We start from the raw sequence: 27,407 nt of genomic DNA, 5'->3' as shown, positions 1-27,407 counted from the left end.
TATATAAATTCCATTGAGGATTTCAATAAAACATATTTAGCTATCATAATATCATAATGCAAAAAAATAAGATAAAGATATCTGTCTTTTTGTTTTAGAAATATGAAATATGAGCCAGTGTGGGATTCACTCCATAGAAATATTCTCTGATGAATTCTAGTCTCATTTCTACATGTGAATATTTAAACATGCCTGGATTGGCCTTCATTAGCATACTGAACTCATCTTTGACAGTCTGGCAGATGAGGCACTGAGCACCTGCTTCATGAATCGGCGGATCTCACACGACTGTGTCTCCGTAGTCGACTAAACTGTCATCGCTGCCGTCGCGCTTAACAGTTCCACTGGACGGAGTTCGGCTCCCTTTGAGCTGTTTATGCTCCTCATCACTAGGAGAAAAACCACATGCAGGTGAATCATGACGCAAATCAAACTCAAAAGATGGACAGCACACACATGCAGGATCAGTGTCACATGTGCAATCACATACATGTGACAGGATGAGAGACAAAACCTGCGTGAGCTTTAAAACAAGAGGTAAAGCATCATGGGAAACTAAGAAAGGAATAAAGATGGATGAAGAGCAAATATCTCAGCATCTGAAGTGTGAATATGAAAAACAGACTCATCAAACCGTGATCTTCATGACATAGTAAAGCCTGATTCCTGAAGCACCAGCTGACTGAATCCTGAGCAAATCATTTAAAAAAAATCCTATTTCGTTCCTATCCTATTCGTTTGACAACTTCCTGAAGAAACTCCTTCTGCTGGTGTTTCACGAATGCATCCCCCGAGCTGTGATTAAAACACAAACGGATTGAGAAAAACTTCAAATCATACATGAATCATGAATGTATGTAGCCACACTTCCTATGAACCTCCAGAAGTAAGTTAGTACACAGAGAGGCTCAAACTGTGTAATGCCTTCATATATATGTTTTTCTCTGACTTTTAGTTTTATTATTATTATTATTTGGAGATATATTATATTTGTAGATATGATTTCATGCAAGTCATCTGGCACGAATAAAGGCAAATTTTATATATATATATATATATATATATACACACACACACACACACATATATAAACATTTTTTTTTTTTTTATAGAATCTTCGATACAGTTACTCTAGCATAGCAGTGTTAGAGGCCGTTCATCAGAATGGATATTGATGAGTGGCACTGAGTATAAACGTTGAAATTCTTTTAACTTGACACAGTATCATAAAAACACAAAAGACATTTAAAAAACAATGGAAAAATAACTCATTGGAATGGATAGACACATTCTGTGTGAATGGCTCTTCACTCTGTCCATTCTCGGGCTGGCGATTATGTTTGTGTTAGCAGTTCATGTGAAGTGTGATCCTGGAATGGATGTGTTTTTCTCCTCTCGCATGCAGGTTCACGTTTACCTTCCCACATTCGACCGCCACTTACAGACAACAGCAGGAATGAATGCCACCGCCTCAACTCAGTCTGCGCGAGCATCACAGTAGATGCGACTGAGAGCTACTAAACATCACATACTTAGAGCAGTAATGTGGATCTGATGAGTATGCTGATGTTTGTGTTCATTCAGAGCAGCTCACACCATCCACACTCATATTCTGCATCTGGCAAATGGTGACTTATGAGTTACTTGTTAAATGATTGAAATATTAATTTAAAATCTAAGGGGGACTTCAAGAATATATACTGGTGCATCTCAATAAATGAGAATGTAATGGAAAAGTTCATTTATTTCAGTAATTCAACTCAAATTGTGAAACTTAAATAAATTCAATGTGTAGCCGGTCAATTTAGGCATTTGAGTTTTTAAAAAAAAAAAATTATTTAATTTTTTTTATGCGTAATAAGAAATGTAGTATATAATGTTAACTTCAGCAAAACTTGTTTTCAATGCACTGTTTTCAATGATTTTGATAGAGTTCCTATCCATTGTTGTATGTGGGGCTTTAATTAGTGGGACACCTACGTAAACTATAGCGCTTCTCCTTTAAGTGTTCGCGCTCAGACGCATGGTGTATGCAGACGGGGAAGCGGAGGTAGTTTTTCTCTCTTCTATTTGTCTTGTATTGACTGATTTTCTGTAATGAAATCACCTTATTTATGATGTCAAAACACTGTTAAGAGGTTATGTCATAAGGTGTATCAGTGTGATTCGATTATTTTCTTTGTAAGTTGCTCTTTTAATCGTGTTAAAGTTAGAGCCTCATTTTCACGTGCGTCTTTCAATGCAGGAATTAGAGAGTAGGCCTTCTCGAATGTCCCTAATTGTGCCTCACTACTCTGTTTAAGGTACAGTCACCAGGGCCAGGCCAGAACACTTCATTTGACCAGAGAAAGGTTCTTTTGGGTAGGCATGGAGCGGGATGTCAGAGAGCATGTTAGATGCTGTAAGCGCTGCGTGGTGAGCAAGACACCACAGCAAGACACTGAGCCAGAAGCAAGAGCCCCACTCGAGAGTGTTAAGACAACCAGGCCTCTAGAGCTGGTGTGCATAGACTTTTGGTCTGCAGAAGATCGCAGAGGTGGAAGTGTTGATGTGTTGGTGATTACAGACCATTTCACCAAAATGGCACATGCCTTCGCATGCAAAAACCAAACAGCCCAGCAAGTAGCTCGCCAACTGTGGGACAGATATTTCTGCATCTATGGATTCCCAGAGAGGATCCATTCAGATCAGGGTGCAAACTTCGAGAGTGAACTGATCCAGGAGTTGCTGCAGATTGCAGGTGTCAAAAGGTCGAGGACGACGGCTTATCATCCTATGGGGAATGGTCACACTGAGCGGTTTAATCGCACACTAGGCAGTATGATACGAGCCTTACCCCCAAGAGTTAAGAAAAAGTGGCCTCAGATGTTACAAACACTGACGTTCACCTATAACTGCACCGCTCATTAATCAACGGGTTACGCACCATTCTATCTGATGTATGGAAGGATCCCTCGTCTGCCAATAGATGTTATGTTCCATAGTGTTGGAAGAGATGACGACATCACAGACTATGGCAGCTACGTTGCAAAAATGAGAGATGATCTCAAGGAGGCTCTTAACCTTGCTCAGGCTAATGCTAGTGCAAGTCAGCAACGACAGGCTGAATTCTACAATAGGAAAGTAAGGGGATGCGACATTGAGGAAGGAGACAGAGTACTGTTAGCCAACAAGGGTGAAAGAGGACGGAGAAAACTGGCTGATAAGTGGGAATCAGTGCCCTATGTGGTGGTTTGTAAAGACCCCAGATGCCACACTTATCGTGTTAAGAATATCAGTACGGGTCAAGAGAAGGTAGTACACCGTAACCTTATGTTGCAAGCCAACTTTGTGCCTCTTGAGGAAGGAGAACATGAAGATGAGTCTTTCCACGATGACTCATTAGCCAGCCAGGAGCAGTCAGGTGAAGCTTTGGCACATAATTCTGCACTGGGGAGTGACCTTCCTGAAACAGAGCGTACTGCTGAGTGGGTTGCTTCCTTACCTTACACAGATAATTCGGTGGAAGGGCGTTTAGATGCGGGAGAACAGGAGAGTGTAATGGATCTTGGAAAGCCTGAGAGTAAATCAGACGATTCTGACCCAGAGTCTGAAATTAATTCCCCTCAGTCCGACTCCCAAATCATCCCATCAAATCTTACAGACTCTCAAGACCAAGTGTGTGCAGTTGGCGCAATGCCCAGTGCTAGAGATCAGTTGAGATCCACCAGCACCCTGTCCATCTCTAGCGCACCCCCTAATGTATCTGAAATAGTGACCCAGGTACGAACACGGGTTGGTAGGTTAGTTAGACCGGTAAACAGACTGATTCAAAATATGACTCAGAGAACAACTCACAACGCAGTTAAAGATGTTTCTAAGTCTCTTTTATTTTAAGAGGTTTTAAGTTATGTGGGCCCAGTAATAAGAATGTGAGGCAACAAAAAAGGTGTAAATTAAGTCACATTGAGTGGTGTATAAGGCACCTCTTGAGCAAAAGAATATCTGAGAGCCTGATCAACTTTCTTATGTTCTTTTTCCCGTGAGTGTCGGGAAACGTGAATGTTGTATGACAGAATGATGTTGTCAAGTAACAATCTAATTGCCCTATTTGCTCCTTTATTCAACACAAAGGTGTAAGCTCAAGTTTTGTGAAGTTAAGGGGGAAGTATGTAGCCGGTCAATTTAGGCATTTGAGTTTTTTTAAATTTTTTTTTATTTAATTTTTTTATGCGTAATAAGAAATGTAGTATATACTACAAACTTCAGCAAAACTTGTTTTCAATGCACTGTTTTCAATGATTTTGATAGAGTTCCTATCCATTGTTGTATGTGGGGCTTTAATTAGTGGGACACCTACGTAAACTATAGCGCTTCTCCTTTAAGTGTTCGCGCTTAGACGCATGGTGTATGCAGACTGGGAAGCGGAGGTAGTTTTTCTCTCTTCTATTTGTCTTGTATTGACTGATTTTCGGTAATAAAATCACCTTATCTATGATGTCAAAACACTGTTAAGAGATTATGTCATAAGGTGATAAGTGTGATTCGATTAATTATCTTTTACTTATCTTTTAACCGTGTTAAAGTTAGAGCCTCATTTTCACGTGCGTCTTTCAATGCAGGAATTAGAGAGTAGGCCTTCTCGAATGTCCCTAATTGTGCCTCACTACTCTGTTTAAGGTATGTTTTTCCAATTTGTGATCATTTATTTGACTGTTTACTATGTAATGTGTGAGTTTAACTTGATAGTTGTGTACCTCCAGTATATACTAGGGCTAATTTCATACTAAAATGCCTTGTGGTATATCTTCATACAATGAGACTGTTTGTGTAAAATAGGAACTTTATTATACACACAGTAGTTCAACAATCAGTTTAAAGTACATTTATATGTGCATTTAAGTGAATTTATAACATGTTTGTATGTTAACTTTTTCTGTTATTTAATTTCCATTTATTTTTCCTGTGAGTGCTGTCCTGTTATGTGGGGTAATTCAGCACCATCGTTTACATGTTAAATGCTATATAATGCCTTTGTTAAAACATTCGGGCTCAGACGCATGGTGTATGCAGACGGGGAAGCGGAGGAATTAGAGAGTAGGCCTTCTCGAATGTCCCTAATTGTGCCTCACTACTCCGTTTAAGGTGAATAAACAACACAGAGTATCATCACTTCAGTCGTTGAGTGGTCGTGTTTCCATGGTGTCCTGTGGTTACCACTTGAAGTCTGCTACAAATGCACACAGACTAAAGTAGTTTAAGTCTTTGGTTATTTTAATTGTGATGATGAAGGCATCTTTCCTGAGCTAATGAGAAGAAGAACTGGACTGTTGCCATTGGTCCAACGTCCTCTTTTCAGATGAGAGCAAGTTTTGTGTTTCATTTGGAAACCAAGGTCCTAGAGTCTGGAGTAAAGGTGGATAAGCTCACAGCCCAAGTTGCTTGAAGTCCAGTGTTAAGTTTCCACAGTCTGTGATGATTTGGGGTGCAATGTCATCTGCTGGTGTTGGTCCATTGTCACTGCACCCATTTACCAAGAAATCTTGGAGCACTTCATGCTTCCTTCTGCTGAGCAGCTTTTTGAAGTTGCTGATTTCATTTTCCAGCAGGATTTGGCACCTGCCCACACTGCCAAAAGCACCAAAAGTTGGTTAAATGACCATGGTGTTGGTGTGCTTGACTAGCCAGCAAACTCACCAGACCTGAACCCCATAGATAATTATAAACAAGAAACAATGCAGATGAGCTGAAGGCCACTGTCAAAGAAACCTGGGCTTCCAGACCACCTCAGCAGTGCCACAAACTGATCACCTCCATGCCACGCCGAACTGAGGCAGTAATTAAAGCAAAAGGAGCCCCTCCCATGTATTGAGTATGTACAGTAAATTAAAATACTTTCCAGAAGGCCAACAATTCACTAAAAAATTTTTTTTTTCATTATTGGTCTTATGGATTATTCTAATTTGTTGAGGTGTTTTGAGTTGATTAGCTGATTGGCATGTCACCATATTGTAATTAGTTGAGATAATGAATTGGTGGGTTTTTGATAAATGTGAGCAAAAATCATCACAATTAAAAGAACCAAAGACTTAAACTGCTTCAGTCTGTGTGCAATTAATTTATTTAATACACAAGTTTCATAATTTGAGTTGAATTACTGAAATAAATGAACTTTTCCATGCCAGTAATGACTTCCTGTGTGTGTCAGGTGAAGAGCAGCTGTCAGATTCACATCATTTCCCAGCTTTATGATGAAGATTGTGTGCTGAGGACAGATCTGCAATATTGTCAAAAATCAGTGTATAAAAAGAAAATAATTTAATGAAGCAAGGAATATAAAAGAATATTGCTATACAGGCTTAAAGTGTGTACATTCATCTCTTCCACACGTGCAGAATAACGCAGGAATAGAATTTAAATGGCAAACCAGCAGCTTCAGTTCGGATCCGGCGTTATTATATGAAACTAACAACTGCAGGATTATTCTGGATCAAGGAAGAAAAGGATAAGATTTTGGATCATCAAGTTCATCCTGGAGACCAGAACCTGATCAAGTCCCACATGATCTGCATCAGACCACCAGCAGCAGACCAGACCGGATCAGATCCATCGGAGGAGGAGAAGAACTCATCTGTACTCAGTCTCAGATCGGTGGGGTCAGTCTCCTGAGGGGTCAGAGGTCAAGGGTCAGGTCAGAGCGCTCTCACCAGTACTCTCCAAACGTGATATCATCCTCCTTCATGGGCTGGATCTCTGGATCTCCGTGAGCATCTTCCTTTTCTTTAACTGAGACAAACATCAGTCACACACTGGCATTTAGCATGGAGCGCATCATTCACCCATGAGGAACACAGTTAACATGCAGACTGAACATGTTTTTACAGTATTTCTGTATTGATTCTAGTGTAGATGTCTAATATTTAAATGACTTAAGATAAGAAGTCTTGTTTTTGGAGAAATGCATCAAAAAGAAGTGGGTTTTTGCATTTCATTTCATTTATTTATTTTAGGACATTAATCAACATTACTGTAAATGTGCCAGTGTTAGCCAGCAGGCTAATTTTCAACTGTAGTCCATTGGCAAGATCTTATACTAGGCACAAGATAACTAAATAAGAACATATTAAGTCACACAACAATTGATATACAACAATAAAACATAATGCCATAGCTCTATCTATCTATCTATCTATCTATCTATCTATCTATCTATCTATCTATCTATCTATCTATCTATCTATCTTTCTATCTATCTATCATACATACATATACCATAGGTTACAGGACAGTTAAAGTTTAGAGTCGGACATACATTAATTATTATGAGAGGTGCTCACATTTTTGTATGCTCAAAAGCCAGTCCTTAAGATGGTGTGTAAATGTATGGTGTGAGGTGATATTTCTAATGTCCACTGGCAATGGATTCCATAAGATGGACTACACAGTCTCCTCTAAAGGCAGACCTTGTGGTTCTGCTGCTAGATGGCTTCTGTTGTACAAAAGTGCAAAGTGGTGGAGGAGCCTTTCCATTAATAATCTTAAAGATTAGGCATGCATCACTGTATTTTAAAATATTTTCCCAACTAAGTAGGTTATATTTGTTAAGAATGTTACAATGATGGTAAAGTGTGGGTTTTTTGTCCAATACTTTAAGTGCTTGTTTATGAAGTGATAAAATAGGCCTTAGTGTTGTGCTACTAACCTGGGTCCAGCTTGTTATAAAATATGTTAGGTGAGGAATTATCATAGTATTCATGTATAGCTTTGCTACAGGTGTTGTCAAACAGTTCCTTATATAGCTAAAATTCGCTAGGTTATATTTGGTTGTTTGCACTACCTTTCTCACTTGAGGCTTAAATGATAGAGTAGAGTCAAGAATAATGCCTAGATATTTAAAATGTGTAACTGTTTGAATGACCTCCCCAGACACACAGACATTGAATTCACAATGAGATACAGTGTTGCTTTTACTAAAAAACATACAGACTGTCTTCTTAACATTGAGATCCAGCTGTGAGCCAGTAAGCCATTTATGTACATGTACCATTGTGTCACTGAGCTTGGCAGAAGCTTGAGCTTTAGTTTTCGCATGAACATATATGACTGTATCATCAGCTTACATCTGTACTTCACATCCAGTGCACACTACTGGCAGGTCATTTATGTAGATGCTGAACAGAATAGGACCCAGGACAGATCCCTGGGGTACACCCAGTTCATTCCTCACGGGTGGTGATGTCTCACCATTAACTCTCACATACTGGACTCTTTTTGACAGGTAAGATCTCATCCACTCAATAACACTGGTTGAGAAATTAAAATAAGACATTTTGTGGATGAGTATTTCATGGTTGACAGTGTCAAAAGCTTTTTTCAGATCTAAGAAAATTGCTCCAACTATGCCTCCTTTGTCCAATTTTGACTTGATATTTTCCACAAAGAAACAATTTGTTGTCTCAGTGGAGTGATTGGCTCTAAAGCCAAATTGCATGGAGTAAAGTTTAAAAGGACTACTGTTAAGATGCTCAATCAATTGCTCAGCCACACATTTTTCAGAGATCTTAGACAAGATGGGTAAAATACTAATTGGTCTATAATTATTCATATTAGTTGTATCTCCTGACTTATAGACTGGTACAACAATGGCTGACTTCCAGGCGTTTGGGAATTTTACCTCCCTAAAAGAGGTGTTTATGATTTTAGTAATAGGCCCTGTGAGGGAGGCAGCATGTTTCTTTAAAAACCTAGAGTCCAGTCCAAATATGTCTTTTGATTTGGAATTCTTAAAATAAGTAATTATAGACTTAACCTTAGGTTCAGAAATTTCAGTCAGAGTGAAGACTGGCTGTGATACATCAATTGACAAGGAGTATAGTGGACCACTTATGGGACTATGCACAGACAATCTCACAGAATTGACAAAATGGTTATTAAGGATAGTCACTATTTCAGCTGGTCCCTTATATAGGGTACCATTATCTTTGATCTCCAGCTGCATTGTTGCTTTATTATGTCCTTTGCCTGTTAGTTTATGCAGACAGCCCCAGACTTGTTTATGATTACCCTTAGCGTCCCGTATGAGGTCAACAAAGTTAGATTTACTGTAGCTGCCCTGATTTCCTTTATTACTCTATTCCTCAAGGACACAAATATATGCCTGTCAATCAATGAGTTGGACTTGAGAGAGAGCTTTAAAGCATTATCTCTCTCCTTCATTAATCTCCTTATGTCACTAGATATCCAGTGCAGGGTATATGTACTATTCCCTTTAAATTGGCTTTTCTTGAGGAATCGCTTTGTTATGTTTTGGATTGTGGACATGAGGACATTTGTATCATTATCCACATCTACACCAGCTATGATTTGATCCCAGTTAATATTTTTGATTTCTCTTTCAAATTCATCAACATCACACTTTGGTATTCGTAACTGGCTAGATTTGATGTTAGGTTTTAAATGAAAACGGGATTTAGTGAGTTTTCTGGCTATAAGAGTGAGGTTATGGTCAGACAGACCAGTGACCATATTAAAAGATTTTGACATCCTTTCTGTTTGGTCGTGAATATCAAGTCATTTTGAGTTTTTGAGGAAGAGGTTATTCTAGTGGGCCTGTTAATTAGTTGTGTGAAATCAAATTTATTAGAGACCCGTTGTAGTGCTTTACTAGTGCCTTTGTCCTCTTAATTAACATTGAAGTCACCCATTACTAGTATTTCCTGCCCTGACCTGCATTCCTTTAAAACAGAGTCTAATTTGTCAAAGAAAATAGGCTTTTGCAGATGGAGGTCTATACACTCCAATGAGAAAGAAGGACATTTGTGGGGAAAGGCTAATATTAAGGCAAATATACTCAAGCTCATTCACAACTGAGCCTTGAACCTCTTTACATGGTATATGGTCTTTAATATATAACAGTAACCCACCACCTTTGCCAACCTTTCTATCTTTCCTAAAAGCATTATAGCCAGGAATATGTAGGGCTGCAGATGGGGAGTGTTTATTCAACCAAGTTTCAGATAAGCATAGGAAGTCCAAGTTAGAGTCCACAAGAATATGTTTTATCTCATCACTTTTAGAAATCAAACTACGGATATTCAAATGACCACCCAGTAGCCCGCTGGGTTAAGTATGAGGGTCCCACAGAACTTTGGCATTGTTCACTGTTTGAAAAAGGTTGAATTTACGCAGCTTAAAAATTGCTGGATTTAGTCCTGCGACTCTCCATTGAGTGGCACTAACTCCTATTCTACGAGGATTCTTGATTGGCCCACGCTTACCTGGACCATGGAGAGCATAGACGGGAAGAGTGGAGTTCATTGGACAGAGGTCAGCTGTTGAGCGCTGCCCGAAGACTGACCAAGACGAGGGAACCGTAGTCGTCCGCATAAAACTATTTCTATATGGTTCTGTTATGTCATATGCATACTTCATAAAAATCATAAAAAAACAACAACAAATATGACAAAAGCACAACAAAACTCCTAACACTTCAAATGAAATAAAATAAAATATAAAAATAAAGTCAAATATAATATATTAATAAAAACTATGAATGATAATTGAGTCACACAGTCACCTGGATATTTGCCACCTTTGTTCCTCTTGATGAAGGAGATGATGAGCAGGATGAGGATGAGCAGAGCGATGGCCGACATCAGACCGATGAACCAGCCCTGAGTGGAGATGTCCACCTGCGGACTCACCATCGCTGAGGAAGACACATGCAAATAATCAACTTTAAACAGCTCGACTCAGACAGTCAAACACGGTGAGGAAAACTTGACTGCAGATACAAATATCTCATCTTTCTTAAATCAAGATACATTTACCTGAGACAATACAGAAGAAAGTTATCACCATAAATACAGTTTATAGTGAAAGAAGAACAAAATATTTGCCAATGGGATCAGAAATATAAACATAACTCATGAATTAAAGCTGCAAGCAGCGATTAACGGGCCCTCGCACCCGGGCTCACCGGCAGCGAGTGGCTTTAGTAAATAGGTGAACGGTGAGAAATATGCATTTAAACTCATAAATATAAGTGGAATATATCAATGTTTATTCCATATATGTGCCAATCTTTCTGTTGCCAGCAGGTGGCGCTATCATTATAATGTAATATTGGCCTTCAGATGTGTTCAGGCCAGGACTCTTATCGAACATGCAGAGTCTGGGGAAGATTGAACATTTTATGCCTGAGTTACAGAGGTGGGTAGTAACGAGTTACATTTACTTCGTTACATTTACTTGAGTAATTTTTTGGGGTAACGAATACTTTTCGGAGTATATTTAAAGATGGGTACTTTATACTCTTACTTGAGTAAATTTTTGTGGAAAAATCTGTACTTTTACTTCGTTACTGTGGGCGACGCTCCTCTCGTTTCTTTATCTTAATGCAATAAATGTTATAATGCTTCAGTTTATTCCAAACGCGCCGTCTACTTTTCTCTGGGCAATGAGCGATGCCCATTCGCGAATGATTCATTCTTTTGAGTCAATTCTGTTCAAAGGCTTGATCAAACCAATTGGCAAACGAGTGAATTGGTTCATGAATCAGTTTGAATGAGTCGTTCAGTTCCCTGCCGCACGCGCTGAGCGTCTGAAGTGGTTCACTCGGAGTTGTAACCTTTAACATCAGCAGCGTTGAAAACGTGGCTATGGAACTGCACTGAATTGAAATCTGCAAAGGTTATTATTTGCTAGCGATGGAGATCCTTATTAGATGAACACCGCGTGTGCTGTCTACTGTTTAACAGGTAATAACTTGGGCTACATTCGATTACAGCACACGATACCACTGTGACATTAGCTTGTTGTACGTGTGTGGCTTATAACAGAGGGGAGTCAAGTTGAATGCAGCTTCCAAAACACAAAAAATAGCCGATTAAGATTTTATTAATTTTAATACAATCACACTAGTGCAAGTACGCTCAGCGAGTCATATTATCAGCTGCTAAATTCAGATCTGTGATTGCTTGCTGCCGCTTAGCCAGAGATAGATGCGTTTATACAGCGCTGCGCATTATAACCAATCACACATGATTCTTTTGAGCTTATTAAAGCATTGGCCAATCAGAGGCGTTCAGATGAGTCATCGCTAAAATGCCGGTGCTTCCTTCACTCGCTCGCTGACTGAATACCTCTTTCTGGCGAATTCTCTCGTCAGAAACAACAAAGTGCAGATGTGTGTACGAATCTTTAATTAAGATATTGATTTCACAGTGTTAGCAGTTTCAGTGATTTTAATGGGAGTTTCTGAGAGTGGTTGAAATCTAGACTGTCAGTGAAAATTATCTTTAATAATGTAAATGTTATTTGCTCTCTTTCTGAACAATGAAAGATTGATTAGTAGCAATATTTATATCACATTAACTTTCAATGTTAAATTCACATTTAATATAAAGTCAGTCGTATTAAAAATATGTTATGGCATGACACCTATATCTGTTACTTAAGTAAACAGACAGGGTTTTATAATAAATTACATAAATTGGAGTAAAGGCTGATCAAATATATACATTTATACACGCACACATACATTACATACATTTTATCTATATATCTAAATAAAAATAGGCTCAGTACAGTATATATGACCCAAAGTAACTAGTAACTAACTACTTGAGTAGATTTTTTATCCGATACTCTTTTACTCTTACTCAAGTAACTATTCAAGACTAGTACTTTTACTTTTACTTGAGTAAATATTTCTAGAAGTACTTTTACTTTTACTTGAGTAAAGTTTTTGGGTACTCTACCCACCTCTGCTGAGTTACAACATCTTCTCTTGCTGTGGCGAGACATCAAATTTTGTCATGGCGCCATGGACACGCCCTTTAACAAAAACTGAAGATCTCCACATTTTAACATTGCACAGGCCTTTAGATTAGACTGACCACAAAAAATACATTAATGTCAAAAGATTTCTAGAAGTAGTTTGTTGCAGCGTAAAACATTGTCACTTCCTGTTGCCAGCAGGTGGCGCTATGACTATAACTGAATATGAGCATGTAGATCTGTTAAGGGCAGAAGTCTTATCTAACATGTGAAGTTTGGGGCAGATTGGACATTGTATGTCTAAGTTACAACAACTTCCTTTTTCATGGCGAAATATCGAAATTTGTCAGGCCGCCATGGACACGCACTTTAACGAAACCTCAAGATCTTCGCAATTTTACATCGCAAAGGCCTTTAGATTTAACTGGCCAAGTTTGATGTTGATCTGAATAAATCTCTAGGAGGAGTTTGTTAAAGTACAACCACTGAAAATGGCAAAAACAACGCCAATTTTGCAGAGAAAATTCTAAATAACCGACTTCCTGTTGGGATTCGGATTTCGTACCAAGAGACTTTTTTGTAGATATTGGTGTGGTACATGTGTGTACCGATTTTTGTACATGTACATGAAACATAGCTCGAGGTGCACTCCGTTGAAAGTGTATATGCACTCAGTTGAAAGTGTATAGGTGGCGCTATCGAGCCATTTTGCCACACCCAATGGAATATTGGCCTTCAGATCTGTTCAGGCCAGGACCCTTATCACACATGTGAAGTTTGGGCAAGATCGGACATTTTATGCCTGAGTTATAACATCTTTTATTCCCATGGCGACACATCGAACTTCGTCACGGCACCATGGACACGCCTTTTAACGAAAACTCAAGATCTTCTCAACTAAACATCACACAGGTCTTTAGATTAGACTGACCACAAAAATAACATTGATGACATAAAATTTCTAGGAGTAGTTTGTCGCAGTGTAAAATATTTCACTTCCTGTTGCCAATAGGTGGCGCTATGACTATAACTGAATATTGGCATGTAGATCTGTTCAGGTCAAGAGTCTTATCCAACATGTGAAGTTTGGGGCAGATTGGACCTTGTATGTCTGAGTTACAGCAACTTCCTTTTTCATGGCGAAACATCAAAATTTGTCAGGCCGCCATGGACACGCCCTTTAACGAAACCTCAAGTCCTTCGCAATTGAACATCGCAAAGGCCTTTAGATTAGGCATACCAACTTTGGTGTTGATCTGAATGAATCTCTAGGAGGAGTTCGTTAAAATACAACGCATGGAAATGACAAAAACGACACAAAATGTGCTCATAAAATTAAAAATAACCGACTGTCTGTTGGGTTTCGGATTTCGTACCAAGACACTTTTTTTGTAGGTATTGGTGTGTTACATGTGTGTACCGATTTTTGTACATGTACGTGAAACGGAGCTCGAGGCGCGCTATGTTGAAAGTGTATAGGTGGCGCTATCGAGCCATTTTGCCACACCCGATGGAATATTGGCCTACAGATGTGTTCAGGCCAGGACTCTTATCACACATGTGAACTTTGGGGAAGATCAGACATTTTATGCCTGAGTTATAACATCTTTTATTCCCATGGCGAGACATCGAACTTCGTCACGGCGCCATGGACACGCCTTTTAACGAAAACTCAAGATCTTCACAACTTAACATCGCACAGGCCTTTAGATTAGACTGACCACAAAAAAGACATTGATGTCATAAAATTTCTAGGAGTAGTTAGTCGCAGTGTAAAATATGTCACTTCCTGTTGCCAATAGGTGGCGCTATGACTATAACTGAATATGGGCATGTAAATATGTTCAGGTTCGGAGTCTCATCAAACATGTGAAGTTTGGGGCAGATTGGACATTGTATGTCTGAGTTATAGCAACTTCATTTTTCATGGCGAATCATCGAAATTCGCCAGGCCGCCACGGACACGCCCTTCAACGAAAACTCAAGATCTTCGCAATTTAACATCGCAAAGGCCTTTAGATTAAGCATTCCAAATTTGGTGTTGATTTGAAGGAATCTCTAGGAGTTTGTTAAAATACAACACATGGAATTTACACAAACACATGGAAATTACACAAAACTTGCTAATAATATTAAAAATAACCGACTTCCTGTTGGGTTTAGAATTTTGCTCCAAGAGTCTTTTTTGTAGGTGTTGGTGTGTTACATATGTGTGCCAATTTTGCATGTACGTGAAACACAGCTGGAAGGCTGTTGATTTTCTTAGTATAGGTGGCGCTGTCGAGCCATTTTGCCACACCCTCTTCTGAATCCTATATCAGACGAAAATTTTCACCAGGTTTGACGCATGTGCAAAGTTTCATGACTTTTTGAGCATGTTTAAGCCCTCAAAAATGCGATTCATTCGGGAGAATAATAATAATAATAATAATAATAATAATAATAATAAACAAAGCAGATACAAGAGGGTCCTCGCACCTCAGTGCTCGGGCCCTAATAAGTCAATTCTGATATATGTATTTATTGATAATGATAATATTGGTATTGATAATGGGATACAATTATGGTGATCGAAAAGTAAACAATAACAACTGAATCACATTATGAGCGGAGACAGACATACAAACATCTCAACACAACGGCCGTCAGATATCCCACAAGGCCCTGAGGCTGAGATGAAGCCTCACCTGGGACCCTAACCAACAGCTTCTGATAGTGATGACCCCGCGCCACCACACGCACCTTGTAGACCAAACCTTTCTTCAAACCCTTAAGAACGTGGAACCGAGAGCTGTTGACCTTCTCTCTGTGCCAGTCTTCATCACCTGAGGGTTTCCAGCACAACAGGAGGCACATCAGCATTCTCACATTCAAACACCTGGGGTGTCAATCTGGAGTCCACTCTGACTATCCACCTAATAATCTACAAAACAACTACACTCTTATGACCCTTTGGTGAACTACTCTGCAAAAACTCATGTTCTTCCTCTTGTTTTTCCAGTATATGAGATACACGCACAATGACATCAGATAAGATCTGAAGGTTTTTAAGAAGTGTGTATACTTAAAACAAGAAAAAATATCTGCCAATGAGGTCAGAAAAAATTCAGGATTTTCTTTTTGTCTTTAGGCGAGACACTGCAGGCAAAACCCTTGTTCTTTCATGCACTGGTCAGTTTGGGACTATTTTGATTGAATAACATGTCTTTTTTCAGACTAGTGGAATGAAAAGTCCAAAATGCACATTTAAGTGTTTATTATATTGCACTGTATCTATTTGCATCTGTAGATTTCAAATCCAATCCATATCTTTACAAGTTGGTTTCTCCACTTCAGCAGCACTTACATAACCCAAAATTTAAGAGTTTTATTCCTCTCTATATTCTGAAGGTTTTTACTGAGGGGCTGGTTCATATTTCATTTACACTGATTTATATAAGAGTTTATTCTTAAGACATAGTTTTTGTTTTTATGATTTATGGAGTGATAAATTCTCCTCTGTAAAAATGTTTAACTTTAAACAAGAATTTTTAACCTGGTTTTATTCGGTGTTCAGAATTGGGTAAATGTTTGCAAACGAGTGCATATTTAAATATAACATTGTAAATGTAACATACTGTGATTAATCATCTGGGGATGTATGGTGATATGATATTCAGTAGCTACATTTTTTACCCTATTGTTCTTATTTTAAGTATAAACTCACTTCATTTTAATCAGTTTCTGACAAAAAGACGTTATATCTTCATAATATGCTTCTTGATATATGAATGTTTAGAGATTTGTATTGGAAAACAAGACAAATATACAAAGAAATAACTTTTTTTGCAATGTACTCTGCTGAACAGACGGGTCACCACCAGCACTAACCAGCACTTACTACTAGAGATGTTCCGATACACTTTTTCTCTTCCCGATACCGATTCCGATACCTGGGCTCAGGGTATCGGCCGATACCGAGTACTGATCCGATACCTGGGTGTGTATCTGTATATACAGCTGTATATACTACTAGCCCTGTGTAAATTTCTAGAATTATTTTATGGTGTGCTCCAGACTTATCCCTTGATAAAAACATGAACAAATACATGGTTAACTACTGTATTTATTACAGTATTTTTATTATCTGACATGAATTTGACAGTAATATTATTTAATTTCTTAAGCGAAAAAGAACTTCAAATGCAGCCAAAAATCTAACACCGCAAACTAAAAAAGGTATTTTAGTATTTTAGTTTTACAATATTGGTGTATAAAAAACTGCAACAAATAAGTCTAGGAATATAAAAAATTCTATATTAATCAGATAATCTCTTTACAACAAAACATGTAAAAAACAAGCAACCGTCTAGGCATAATTATTATTATTAATAGAGACGTATTATTACTACATAGAGACGTAGCTAAATCTACTGTAGGCTACAACAGTAGCTTAATATATTGTCAATTTACTCGCCATGAAGATCTTTGAGTGTCTGTGTTTATTATATGACAGTTTTCTCAAATGAAACGTTAAATTCTCATGAAGTGACGGTTTATGCGTTCATGTCCTCATATAGGCTAGTGACAAACGGCAGAGGCCACAAAACAGCGAGCTCCCGTGCATCTACGCCCGTCTCCCACAGAGATGTAGACTTTGCAGGAGTAATATTTAAATAGTATTTTGCAGTTTAATATTCACAGACACTAGTATATATATTCGGCTACAGTCTGGAGCCCTGCGCTTAGACTAACACGGAAGCGACTGAACGCAGCTGCGGGTAACGAATATACTCAAACTTACTACCGGTTCAACAGAGACGCTGGTATCATCACATTTTAAAATTTTCAGCACCGTCTTGGTCCCTAGTCGCCGTTTTACTGTCTGGTTGGTCCAGTCTGAAATACTGCTAAACAGCGGACATATTGCTAACCACTGATCTATAATATAGAAGCGGCTTCACTGTCTGTTGGCAGTTTAGAACGCGATGAGCTATCCAGTCATATATAGATCAGTGCTGCTAACGCGTTTTCATTTCTTCTTCGCTGCTCTACACAGGGGTTGCTTGTGGCATTACAGCACAACGTCCTGTGTTTGCAATGCATTCTGAGCAGCGAAGAAGAACCGTGCAGCGGTTAGGCAAAGCTAGCGTTCATAACTAGGTCTTGAAAATGGTATCGGATCGGTATATGGGTTCATGTACTCGCCGATGCCGATGCCAGAATTTGTTGTGGTATCGGAGATATTTCCGATACTAGTATCGGAATCGGAACAACTCTACTTACTACAACCCGAATTCCGGAAAAGTTGGGACGCTTTTTAAATTTTAATAAAATGAAAACTAAAAGACTTTCAAATCACATGAGCCAATATTTTATTCACAATAGAACATAGATAACATAGCAAATGTTTAAACTGAGAAAGTTTACAATTTTATGCACAAAATGAGCTCATTTCAATTTTGATTTCTGCTACAGGTCTCAAAATAGTTGGGACGGGGCATGTTTACCATGGTGTAGCATCTCCTTTTCTTTTCAAAACAGTTTGAAGACATTTGGGCATTGAGGCTATGAGTTGCTGGAGTTTTGCTGTTGGAATTTGGTCCCATTCTTACCTTATATAGATTTCCAGCTGCTGAAGAGTTCGTGGTCGTCTTTGACGTATTTTTCGTTTAATGATGCGCCAAATGTTCTCTATAGGTGAAAGATCTGGACTGCAGGCAGGCCAGGTTAGCACCCGGACTCTTCTACGACGAAGCCATGCTGTTGTTATAGCTGCAGTATGTGGTTTTGCATTGTCCTGCTGAAATAAACAAGGCCTTCCCTGAAATAGACGTTGTTTGGAGGGAAGCATATGTTGTTCTAAAACCTTTATATACCTTTCAGCATTCACAGAGCCTTCCAAAACATGCAAGCTGCCCATACCGTATGCACTTATGCACCCCCATACCCTCAGAGATGCTGGCTTTTGAACTGAACGTTGATAACATGCTGGAAGGTCTCCCTCCTCTTTAGCCCGGAGGACACGGCGTCCATGATTTCCAACAAGAATGTCAAATTTGGACTCGTCTGACCATAAAACACTATTCCACTTTGAAATAGTCCATTTTAAATGAGCCTTGGCCCACAGGACACGACGGCGCTTCTGGACCATGTTCACATATGGCTTCCTTTTTGCATGATAGAGCTTTAGTTGGCATCTGCTGATGGCACGGCGGATTGTGTTTACCGACAGTGGTTTCTGAAAGTATTCCTTGGCCCATTTAGTAATGTCATTGACACAATCATGCCGATGAGTGATGCAGTGTCGTCTGAGAGCCCGAAGACCACGGGCATCCAATAAAGGTCTCCGGCCTTGTCCCTTACGCACAGAGATTTCTCCAGTTTCTCTGAATCTTTTGATGATGTTATGCACTGTAGATGATGAGATTTGCAAAGCCTTTGCAATTTGACATTGAGGAACATTGTTTTTAAAGTTTTCCACAATTATTTTACGCAGTCTTTCACAGATTGGAGAGCCTCTGCCCATCTTTACTTCTGAGAGACTCTGCTTCTCTAAGACAAAGCTTTTATAGCTAATCATGTTACAGACCTGATATCAATTAACTTAATTAATCATTAGATGTTCTCCCAGCTGAATCTTTTCAAAACGGCTTGCTTTTTTAGCCATTTGTTGCCCCCGTGCCAACTTTTTTGAGACCTGTAGCAGGCATTAAATTTTAAATGAGCTAATTAAGTGGATAAAAGTGTAAAATTTCTCGGTTTAAACATTTGCTACGTTATCTATGTTCTATTGTGAATAAAATATTGGCTCATGTGATTTGAAATTCCTTTAGTATTCATTTTATTAAAATTTAAAAAACGTCCCAACTTTTCCGGAATTCGGGTTGTAGCTTGGAGGTTGATCCGTTCAGTGTGGTAGATGGATGTGTATTAGTTACTACTTGAGCTCTGCTCATGGGAATGTATACGCTCAACATTTCATCATCACCATCATCATTCTCACGACACACACATGCAGGATTCTTACTGTTGTCTAGAATATATTCAACATAAAGGTGTTTCTTAGGGCCCCAGTATTCCCAACTGATCAGCGCTCTATCCTCGCTCACAGCTGAGCTGACATTCCCAAACACAGGAGCCACCGGGGGTGCTGAGAGAGAGAGAGAGAGACATCATCAGCCCATCACAGTGACCTCTATTGGATCTTATTGGATCTTAGTGCTGCGTTTGACACAATTGACCACAACATTCTTCTGCATAGACTTGAATACTTTGTTGGCATCAGTGGAAGTGCATTAGCCCGGTTTAAATCGTACTTATATGACCGCCATCAGTTCGTAGCAGTGAATGAAGATGTATCCTATCGATCACAAGTGCAGTATGGAGTACCTCAAGGCTCAGTACTAGGGCCGCTACTCTTCACGCTTTATATGTTACCCTTTGGGAGATATCATCAGGAAACATGGTGTTAGCTTTCACTGTTATGCTGATGATACTCAGCTCTATATTTCTTCGCAGCCCGGTGAAACACACCAATTTGAAAAACTAATGGATTGCATAGTCGATATAAAAAACTGGATGACGAGTAATTTCTTACTGCTAAATTCTGAAAAAACAGAGGTGTTAATTATAGGACCTAAAAACTCTGCTTGTAATAACCTAGAACACTGTCTAAGACTTGATGGTTGCTCTGTCAATTCTTCGTCATCAGTTAGGAACCTAGGTGTGCTATTTGATCGGAATCTTTCCTTAGAAAGCCACGTTTCTAGCATTTGTAAAACTGCATTTTTCCATCTCAAAAATATATCTAAATTACGGCCTATGCTCTCAATGTCAAATGCAGAAATGTTAATCCATGCATTTATGACCTCAAGGTTAGATTATTGTAATGCTTTATTGGGTGGTTGTTCTGCACGCTTAGTAAACAAACTACAGCTAGTCCAAAATGCAGCAGCAAGAGTTCTTACTAGAACCAGGAAGTATGAGCATATTAGCCCGGTCCTGTCAACACTGCACTGGCTCCCTATCAAGCATCGCATAGATTTTAAAATATTGCTTATTACTTATAAAGCCCTGAATGGTTTAGCACCTCAGTATTTGAATGAGCTCCTTTTACATTATAATCCTCTACGTCCGCTACGTTCTCAAAACTCAGGCAATTTGATAATACCTAGAATATCAAAATCAACTGCATGCGGCAGATCCTTTTCCTATTTGGCGCCCAAACTCTGGAATAACCTACCTAACATTGTTCGGGAGGCAGACACACTCTTGCAGTTTAAGTCTAGATTAAAGACCCATCTCTTTAACCTGGCATACACATAACATACTAATATGCTTTTATTATCCAAATCCGTTAAAGGATTTTTAGGCTGCATTAATTAGGTAAACCGGAACCGGAAACACTTCCCATAACAACCTATGTACTTGCTACATCATTAGAAGAATGGCATCTACGCTAATATTTGTCTATTTCTCTCTTGTTCCGAGGTCACCGTGGCCACTAGATCCAGTCTGTGTCCAGATCAGAGGGTCACTGCAGTCACCCGGATCCAGTACGTATCCAGACCAGATGCTGGATCAGCACCTAGAAAGGACCTCTACATCCCTGAAAGACAGCGGAGACCAGGACAACTAGAGCCCCAGATACAGATCCCCTGTAAAGACCTTGTCTCAGAGGAGCACCAGGACAAGACCACATGAAACAGATTATTCTTCTGCACAATCTGACTTTGCTGCAGTCTGGAATTGAACTACTGGTTTCGTCTGGTCAGAGGAGAACTGGCCCCCCAACTGAGCCTGGTTTCTCCCAAGGTTTTTTTCTCCATTCTGTCACCGATGGAGTTTCGGTTCCTTGCCGCTGTCGCCTCTGGCTTGCTTAGTTGGGGTCAGTTCATCTACAGCGATATCGTTCACTTGATTGCAAATAAATGCACAGACACTATTTAACTGAACAGAGATGACATCACTGAATCCAATGATAAACTGCCTATAACTATCATTTTTGCATTATTGACACTGTTTTCCTAATGAATGTTGTTCAGTTGCTTTGACGCAATGTATTTTGTTTAAAGTGCTATATAAATAAAGGTGACATATGACCTCTGACCTCCAGAGCACTGACGTGAGCAGCACTGTTTACAAGTGGTCCAAACACCATGTGAGTAGTGTCATGAGGTGATGTTAGTGTGTAGAGGCGGGGCTAGTCATGATGTCACTACTGTAGGAGGAAGAAGGGGCGTTTATTCTCATTTATAAAAATAAACTAAATCAGAGCTGCATCATGAAGGAAAACACACACTGTACAGTGTTTCTCAAAGGAATTTGTGAGATATGCATTTTTTTGAGGCCAAGTAATATTACTATAGTATTAGCACAGTCCTAGATCTAAAAAAATAAGCCTAATATTGGCTAATTTGATGATTCAGAGCCAAAGATAGGAATAAAACCTTTTTGTCACAGTTTTTTTTTTCACAAAATAAGAAGGAAAATATTTCCAATTATATGCATCAGCTTTAATGCACTTATCGAAATAACAAAAGCAGTCAAATGTCAAAAGTTTGACAAAAAGGAGTACTGAAAATGTATTATTTAAACTTACAATCTGCAATAGAGTGGAAAAAAAATATGTTCAAATACTTTATTTAAAGGAGACCTATTGCGCCCCTTTTTACAATATGTAATATAAGTCTTAGGTGGGGCCAGAATGTGTTTGTAAAGTTTTAGCTGAAAATACTCCACAGATCATTTATTATATCATTCTGAAAATGCCTATTGTGAGTGGAAGCAGAAACATACTGTTTTCGTGTCTGTATCTTTAAATGCAAATGAGCTGCTGACATTTCTTGTGTCTCTGGCCATAACTCTAACCTAACCTTGAAATCAGGATTCAATATCAAACAAAGTCATGTGTATAATACAAGTGAATATATGCTGAGAATTGATCAAACGGTTGTCATCTGGCTCAGATTCAGACAGGAATCATGTGTTTGTGGTGTTATTTTGCTGATTGAGGGATAATACAAGACTACTTCACCACACAGATGAGTGTCGCAAGTAAAAATACATCACATTTAGAGAAAAGTGTAACGAAAAAAGCAAAACAGACACTATTTTCAAAATCTGACCCTAAAGTTAGTAAGAAAAAAGTACTGATTTCATTCAGCAAATAAGATGCAGGACAGTGTAATAAAAAAATATTATAAGAATTATTATTATTAAAAATGTAAACATAGTTAGTGGTGCTTGCCGGAGGCAAAGCATCACTATTATTATCTCACATACTTATTAGTGGTGCTTGCCGGAGGCAAGGCATCACTATTATTATCTCACATACTTATTAGTGGTGCTTGCCGGAGGCAAAGCATCACTATTACTATTCTCCATACTTATTAGTGGTGCTTGCCGGAGGCAAAGCATCACTATTACTATTCTCCATACTTATTATTCTTATTCTTATTCTTCTTCCGCCAAAATTTCGGCGCGTAACTTGTCCCGCAGTTTTCGACACAGACCAACGAAACAGGCGTCAAATCGTGCGTCCTAATCGGGAATGGTGTGCTATGACTTTTATAAGCGATCGGGCGTACGATGTTCGTACACCGGGCGAAATAACGGCCGAAAAATCGCATATACAACGCATTACGGCCAACTTTGAGGGATCGTAGCTCCGAGAGAGAATTTCGCAGAAACATGTGAATCACCACATTTGGAGAGGCTATCAGGCTGTGCGAGAGCATACCTCGCAGAGGGGTACAAGTTGTACCCCTGGGGCGCTAGAGACCCCCAAAGTTGCCCCATAGACATACTATGGTGAGGGATCGCCCATGAAACACTGTGTTTTTCCTACTATGGGAAATTACATAGGGATTTTTTATTGAACATAACTCTGCATCACAGTGTCATAGAGACAAGGGGGTGGGCTCATTTGAATCAGGCAACCAATCAGTCTCTCAGGATCACTGTGAATCTATCAAGCCACGCCCTAGCAACCATATAGAGCGCCATAGCAACAAGCTCCATAGACTTCCATTGAAAAAGATAAAATGAATAACTTTGTATAGAAGTGTCATAGAAACATGAGGGTGGGCTCGTTTGAGTCGGGGCAGCAAACGGCCAATCACGAATCACCTTCAACACTTCATAGCCACGCCCTAGCAACCATTTGGAGCACCCTAGCGACCCAAAGCATAGAGAGATATCTTCAAATCTGAATATCATAAAGGCATGGGGGTTGGTTTATATCATTCATATAGGTTAGCAGACTTTGGAGTATCATCATTGGCAGCTGTCAGGCCACTCCCTAGCAACCAACCAGAGTACCCTAGCAACCATTTCTCAAGACCTATATCTCTGCATCAGAACATTGTACAGACATGGGGGTTGGTTTATATTGGCAAGCAGCCTTTGAAGTATCATCATTGGCAGCTGTCAGGCCACTCCCTAGCAACCAACCAGAGTACCCTAGCAACCATTTCTCAAGACCTATATCTCTGCATCAGAACATTGTACAGACATGGGGGTTGGTTTATATTGGCAAGCAGCCTTTGGAGTATCATCATTGGGAGCTGCCAAGCCACTCCCTAGCAACCAAACGGATTACCCTAGCAACCGTTTTGCCTGACCTATATCTCTAAATCAGAACATCGTACAGACATGGCGGCTGGATTTGTTGACTCATGGTACCAAACTGGACTTCCAACATGCTAGTCATGCTAGCAGTGACTAGCTACATGCTAATAGTGATTAGCTAAGTGCTCAAATGGGCTAAGGACTCTATAAAAACTACATAGTGACCATCTGTGACAACCACCAACAACGTAGTAACATCATAGCAACCACCCAGGATACCATAGCAACTGCCTAGCAACCAGCCAAAACGCCCTAGCAACTGCCTAGCAACACCTTAGCAACCAACCCAAGTACCTTAGCAACTGCCTAGCAACCACCCAGGTTACCATAGCAACCGCCCTAGCAACCATCATTTGGACCCTAGCAACCACCCGGGGTACCCTAGCAACCACATAGCAACACCTTAGCAACCGCCCCAATTACCCTAGCAACCACCCTGGGTACCTTAGCAACGGCCCTAGCAACCATCATGGGGACCCTAGCAACCGCCCTAGCAACCACCCCGGGTACCCTAGCAACCACATAGCAACACCCTAGCAACCACCCCGATTACCATAGCAACCACCCAGGGTACCCTAGAAACGGCCCTAGCAACCATCATGGGGACCCTAGCAACCGCCCTAGCAACCACCCCAGGTACCCTAGCAACCACATAGCAACACCCTAGCAACCATACCGATTACCCTAGCAACCACCCTGGGTACCCTAGCAACAGCCCTAGCAACCATCATGGGGACCCTAGCAACCACCCCGAGTACCCTAGCAACCACATAGCAACACCCTAGCAACCGCCCCAATTACCCTAGCAACCACCCTGGGTACCCTAGCAACGGCCCTAGCAACCATTATGGGGACCCTAGCAACCGCCCTAGCAACCACCCGGGGTACCCTAGCAACCACATAGCAACACCCTAGCAACCACCCCGATTACCTTTGCAACCACACTGGGACCCTAGCAACCGACCTAGCAACCACCCCAGGTACCCTAGCAACCACATAGCAACACCCTAGCAACCACCCCGATTACCCTAGCAACCACCCTGGGTACCCTAGCAATGGCCCCAGCAACCACACCTTAGCAACAGAGGGGCGAGTTTTGCCACTGCAAGCACCACTCACATTTTCTTCAGGAAATGTACATTCTAGTTATTCTTATAATGATTATTATAGATCCGTACAAATTTCGGCGCGTAACTAGTCCCGCAGTTTTTGTCACAGACCAACGAAACAGGCGTCAAATCGTGCGGCCTATTCGGGAATGGTGTGCTATGACTTTTATAAGCGATCGGGCGTACGATGTTCGTCCGGCGGGCGAAAAATCGGGCGATCAAACCCATAGACTTAACATTGGGGTTAACTTTGACGGATCGTAGCTCCGAGAGAGAATTTCGCAGAAACACGTGAATCACCACATTTGGAGAGACTATCAGGCTGTGCGAGAACATACCCCGCATTGGGGTATAAGTTGTACCCCTGGGGCGCAAGAGACCCCCAAATTTGCCCCTAATACAAAGTATAGGGAGGGCCACTATGGGAAATTACATAGGGATTTTGTATTGAACATAACTCAGGATCACAGTGTCATAGAGTCAAGGGGGTGGGCTCATTTTAATCAGGCAACCAATCAGACTCTCAGGATCACTGTGAAGCTGTCAAGCCACGCCCTCGCAAACATTTAGAGCCCCTTAGTAACAAGCTCCATAGACTTCCATTGAAAAAGATCAAAAGAATAACTTTGGATAGAAGTGTCATAGAAACATGAGGGTGGGCTCGTTTGACTCGGGGCAGCAAATGACCAATCACGAATCACCTTCAACACTTCATAGCCACGCCCTAGCAACCATTTGGAGCTCCCTAGCGACCCAAAGCATAGAGAGATATCTTAAAATCTGAATATCATAAAGGCATGGGGGTTGGTTTATATCATCCATACTAGCAAGCAGACTTCGGAGTATCATCATTGGCAGCTGCCAGGCCACTCCCTAGCAACCAAACACAGTACCCTAGCAACCGTTTTGCAAGATCTATATCTCCACATCTGTACATCGTAGAGGCATGGGGGTTGGTTTATATTGGTGAGCAGCCTTTGGAGTATCATCATTGGCAGCTGCCAGGCCACTCCATAGCAACCAAATAGAGTAGCCTAGCAACCAATTCGTAAGTCTTATATCTTTTTAACAGAAAATCGTATTGACATGGCGGTTGGCTCGTTTGACTCATGCTAGTAACCAGGAAATCCAGCATGCTAGTCATGCTAGAAGTTAATAGCTACATGCTAATATCGATTAGCTAAGTGCTCAAATGGGCTAAGAACTCTATAATAACTGCATAGTTACCATCTGTGACACATACCAACCACCAAGTAACATCATAACAACCACCCCGGTTACCATAGCAACTGCCTAGCAACCACCCAGGTTACCATAGCAACCGCCTAGCAACCACCAAGAGCACCCTAGCAACACCTTAGCAACCACCAAAATTATTCTAGCAACTGCCTAGCAACCGCCTAGCAACCACCCAGGTTACCCTAGCAACCACATAGCAACACCCTAGCAACCACCCCGATTACCCTAGCAACCACCCTGGGTACCTTAGCAACGGCCATAGCAACAATCATGGGGACCCTAGCAACCGCCCTAACAACCACCCCGGGTACCCTAGCAACCACATAGCAACACCCTAACAATCACCCCAATTACCCTAGCAACCACCCAAAGTAACCTAGCAACAACATAGCAACAACCTAGCAATCACCCCAATTACCCTAGCAACCACACTGGGTATCCTAGCAACAGCCCTAGCAAGCATCCTGGGGACCCTAGCAACCATATAGCAACCACCCCAAATACCCTAGCAACCACTCTGCGTTCGTGGATCCCTAATAGCAACCACAAATAATGCCCTAGTAACTGTATAGAAACCACCAGAATACAATCACAACCACCTATCAAACCCATAGTAACCACCTAGCAACCACTCAGATCACCCTAGCAAACACCTGGCAACCACTCAGAACGACATAATAACACCCA

At 40.3% G+C, this 27,407-nt stretch overlaps 1 pseudogene; it reads right to left on the bottom strand.

The window, feature by feature from the left end:
* Window positions 1-280: 280 nt before the first annotated feature.
* Window positions 281-27,407, bottom strand: part of LOC132133296 (neuronal cell adhesion molecule-like) — a 72,631-nt pseudogene continuing 45,504 nt past the window's right edge.

This window comes from Carassius carassius, chromosome 50 (assembly GCF_963082965.1).
Source record: "Carassius carassius chromosome 50, fCarCar2.1, whole genome shotgun sequence".
NCBI classification, from domain to species: Eukaryota; Metazoa; Chordata; class Actinopteri; order Cypriniformes; family Cyprinidae; genus Carassius; species Carassius carassius.
This window is presented reverse-complemented; position numbering and strand designations above follow the sequence as displayed.